Genomic DNA, 4,992 nt, shown 5'->3' on the forward strand with positions numbered 1-4,992 from the left:
CAGCCCCGGCGAGCGGCAACTCCCGGGCTGGCGCGTCTCGCTTTCCGGCTCCTTCCGCGCGGCGAGCTCAGCCCCGCTCGATTTTTCCTTTTCCATCCCAGCCCTCTCTCGGCTGCGCGGTGGTGGCGGCGGCAGGGGGATGGGGGCCCGAGCGGGGAACGGGGTGAAGATCGATGAAGATTATTGTTCTTTTTAAGGATGCCTTAGCTTCCTCCCGCCGCCTCTCCTTCGAGCCTTCCTACTAGAGACGGTGAACCCAAGTCAGGGATGTAAAGACAGGGAGAAAAACACGCCAGCAGCTCCAGCCAGCCGGGGAGACCCTCCTCTCTGTGGAGGGAAGGGGGATTTCCAGCGACAGATCGTTGGCGAAGGGGATCGTCGCAGGGAGAGGAGCCCCGGAGGGAGCGGGGAATCCCACAGCCCTTTGTGGTGCCCGAGCCCGCGCCGCCTGCTGAGCGGGGTCTGTGGGAGCTAGGTAAGTGGCGGGGGCATCGCTGCTCCCCGAAGGGGTCTTCCTTTAAGAATGAATCATCGCGGCAGCCTAGCCAGACTTGAGTTGCTAAAGGAATTGGAAACTGCCATATGGCGCCGAGTGGACTTACACACAAAGCTGACTTAGCCCTGAGAGGGTGTTTAATGTAAGGCTCCTTCCCTGTGGGGAAGGCACTCAAGTGTTAGCCCCTGAAAAGCTTCCCTGCAGCCTGACTAACGAGGGATGGGGAATGTTATTTCTAGGAGAGGAGCTCTTGTTGCCTTCTGTTCATTTGTTGGTAAATGCCACACTCACATGCACACACTTGTGGGACTGGATGTGGGGAGCGTGATGTCTCTGGTGTATGAACACGGAACCATGCATGTATTTTATTCTTTAAGCTTGCGCGGTCTCTGTTCTGTAGCACGATTCCCGAGAGAGAACGGGTCTCCAAGGAAAGAGCTTCATGGCTGTTTCCAACACACTCTGCTAGGGGACTTGGGAATACGTTTGCCCTGAATGGCACCAAAAGATATCGACCATTTGCCTCATCATTTGCTCCCAATGCTTAATGACTCTTTTCAAAATAGTATCTTGACATCCATTTTCTCGAGTTATGTGCACTTATGTGTATTCATTCATAAAAATTGTCAGCGTGCAATATGCACAAACATGCCGTTTATGCAACATTTATGACTGCACAAGTGTTTTAACAAATAAGAAATACAAGATCACGCTGGAAAAATTGAGTATGCCCAGATGTACACGGGGTTGATTTCATGCGTGTTCAACATTTCTCCTAAGTAAGTTATGCAATAATGTCAATATTTTAAATATTTTACATTTTCATTTTTGTACTGATCGGTTTTTGATTGTCTTGGGAACTTGATTTTTTTTTAAGTCCAAGACAAAGGAAAAATTAACATTTTGTTATTTTTAAATGTGTAGTACTGAATGTGGGACAGAGGTTTCTGGTTTATTTACCAATAAATGCCAATCAAGATATTACATTTCAGAGGACAAGGGAAAACATTTCAGTCCAAGTTCTATTCTTGCCAGTGCTGAATAACTTAAAAGGAAAGGTTTTATAAAAGAGGGTCACATTTTAAAAATTATATACATAAGGTATAAAGAAAAAGTTTTGCTTTATCTATTTCACACACTCTTGAGGGTGTGTGTGAGAGAGAATAAATATAAAGTTGTCCAAAGCTTAACTTGGAACACATCAATAAAACCTATAGACATGCAGACTCGAGAAAATCTTTGTTGTTGAATGAAACACAACTTAAAACAATGTCCTGACACGCACATTTTCCGTGTGTTTGTGCATTTGTCTGGTCCTTGAAGTGGTGTTTTTTAATGTAAGGCATAAAAAGTGCTTACTTTGATTTGCATGGACTTTCTGAGAATATTGAAGATCTGAGGCATAAGGAACTTTTCCCCACTGAATAAAAAGATCTCTGGTTACCTAAGAGAGTTAATATATGATTCCACATGATAAATGCTATGTAATCCCCTGTCTCTTGCCTTCAGGTTCAGACCAGTATTTTACCACAAACAGAATTCTGTCTAATGCACCCTAGAATTCTGTCTAATAGTGCCCTTTCTGGCACTATTCAGACTTTTGGAGAAAGGAGTGAATCACTGGGCATCCTCTTTTCTTTCCTCCTCCTTTAAGCTTCACCGTTCTATCTCCGTGTTAGTGTTCCCAAGTCTCCCTCATACACGAACTCACACTCAGACTCCTGCCTGCCGCTTTGAGTGTTCTCATCCTCACATACTCCTGTTCTATCGCCTCTCTTTTTCTTTTTCTCTTGTTTTTCTGAAGAGAACCGATCTGTGCATCAGTTGAAACTATTTGCAGTTTCACTGTTCTCCAAATCCCACAGTTCAATTTTGCAAACATATATGTTTACTGAATACTTAGATGGGATGAGTAAGAAATTATTACTCGATCCAATCCTTTCTGTTTGGCTTTCAAAACTTCCTTGTTTATGTGACAGGACAACTGTGGACATCGGCCTGCCATACTTACTTTCAATAGGAGAATAAATATTGCTGTAAAAAGTGAAAGGGCAAGATAGGGCTCAGTCACAATTCTTGGCAACTTAAAGCGTATCTCTCAGTTTTTCTGTATACCTGCCTGCACGTCTGTAAACATGTAAGTCTGTGGGGCATCTTCATTAAGCACGGAAAAGAACATTTTTTCTTGAGTGTACCTCTGGCATATTTCAGTGATACCCCAGTATACTTGTTTATGCACAGTGAAAGCAGACCAAAATGCTGGTAAAACCTAGGGAACCTGCAGGCTGTATTTCATTCTTCCATCATGCAGCTTTACCTTGGTAAGTTAGTAGTTCGTTGCTTAAAATTTGCTATCCCTTAAAGACTAATGCTGAAGGAAAATTCTGGAAGTTGGTAGGAAATCTCACATACATTTTAAGGTAAATATATGCAGTTAAGATACTCTCCTTATTTTGGAATGTAATCTTATTTGAGATTTGCTTTTATTCATCATGTGGAGTTTGCCTAAAATCACAATGCCTGTTATTTTCACAAGGGCTTCAGAGGAATGGAGAGTACGTATGCAGTATATGTGATATTTGTAAAGTTCAGGATTTTTCTTAAGTTTAGAGTTTATGGCCTTTTTACTCCCCCAACTGATAAATTTTATAGAGCCAAGCAGTCTTAAATTTTTTAGTCACATTCCACAAGTATCTTTATATAGCAGATCTGTGGTCCATTCTGTTGCGTTGCATATTTACTCCTTGTAGGAGAAGATTTCCAAATTGTCAACATGAATTTGAAATAAGAAGGCAGTTTAGTTTGAGGCTGATTTTTAAAATGTGGGTGGGATTTTATCAGAATCCTAACACGTTAGAAAGTACTGTCTTTACAGTGACCCTAGAAACGGAGGCTGCCTCACACAGGACACAGATGATCTTTTTTGGTGAATTTCTGATGATAGTTTATTTTCATTTTCAGTATAAAAAAATTCTGTGAGTTACTTTGAATGAAGTATGGTGCTACAAGTACTTTTATTGTAACTATTTTTAGAATTATATATACATGTTTTAAAAAATTACTAGTTTTCTAATACTTTCTTTTACTACATCTCCATTTTTTCCTGTATAAAATGTAACCCCACTATTTTAATGGAAATTGAAATCTACTCACCAGATTTCCTTACTAGTATGTTTTTAGAATGCATTTATTTTATTAAGCAGTAAATATAATAAAATCATAAGACCATAAATCATAAATTGATATTTTCACCCTTAAAAGTTTATATAATATTTGAAAGTTTTTCTAAATAGCCACTGCATCTGTTTATGTGAAAAATATTATCTGGATTAAATTTGATAGATATAATGATTATTGCTTGCAGGATGCCATAGAATCCAATATTTAGTTATATCATCATGATTGATTGACATTGTTATTTTTCACACAGATATTAGGTCTTACAGGTTCAGTTACAGTGTATAACCAACTGTCAACCTAAAATTGGCTTGTTATAAGAATGTTCATTTTAAAAGTTCAGCTAGTTTAGAACTTGTTTACCTTTCCTCATAAAAATAGTACTTTAAATGATGTTTAGGTCCTCCCTCGGGCCAATTCACCAAATCCTTTTGAATCAGTAATGTACCTGAAGGTCTGTACTGTTAGTCCTGAAAATCCCAACCATGATACAGAGCAGCATTCCTGGGGAATCATTTGATTTAAGTATTTATTGACTTCTGTCTGAGGCTCTCTTGGGATACAGTGGCAGATGTAATACTGCTTAGGACCACAAGGAGGAGGAAAAAAGGAGAGGAAGTTTATACCCAACAGACTCTGAGGCTTCAGGCAGAACGAAGAAGGCTTTGTAAGACTGGTGTAGACAAAATATTGAATAATTAATTTGGAGTTCTATCATGAGAGCCAGGGAGTGCATCACTCCTCATTTTTTATTTCATCCTAAAGATATCCATTGAGTTCCTTCCCTGTGCTAAGCCCTAAGCTAGTTATTAGGGACATAAATATGAATAAGACACCGTGCACTCACAGTCTACATGTATAGATGAATAAATCACACACACACAAAATTATAAATGCTATTGGCAGGGTGAGACAGCAATCCGATTGAGTAGTTGCATAACAGAAGCATCCCAAGGGAAAGAAAATACAGTTGCTTTCAGTTCCTGGATATATTTAGAGCCTTGATTCTCTATGCAGTCAGATCCAGTGCCCTCTTTTTTGAAGCACTATTTTATAATGTCCCCTTTACTTTTCAGAAATGACTTTAATAGATATCATAACTTATCTACACATATCATATTTTACTTAATTTTTATTGATACATAATATTTGTACTAATGGGGTACATGTGAGATTTTGTTATATGCATAGAACATGTAACCATCAAATCAGGGAATTTATGGTAGCCAGTACCTTGTGCATTTATCATTTCTATGTATTGGGACATTTTAAGTCTTTTCTCCTAGCTATATGGAAAATATATTATTGTTAACTTTGGT

At 39.2% G+C, this 4,992-nt stretch overlaps 1 protein-coding gene across 1 annotated transcript in view; it reads left to right on the top strand.

Annotated features, from left to right (window-relative positions):
- The window catches only part of KCNB2 (potassium voltage-gated channel subfamily B member 2), a 401,464-nt gene continuing 396,472 nt past the window's right edge, over nt 1–4,992 (top strand). The window contains exon 1 of the mRNA XM_012811551.2: nt 1–475. The gene's annotated coding sequence lies outside the window, so the exon portion shown is untranslated. The remainder of the gene's footprint in view (nt 476–4,992) is intronic.

Source organism: Otolemur garnettii, unplaced genomic scaffold (assembly GCF_000181295.1).
Source record: "Otolemur garnettii isolate 467f Iridium unplaced genomic scaffold, OtoGar3 scaffold00163, whole genome shotgun sequence".
In the NCBI taxonomy this organism is placed as follows: domain Eukaryota; kingdom Metazoa; phylum Chordata; class Mammalia; order Primates; family Galagidae; genus Otolemur; species Otolemur garnettii.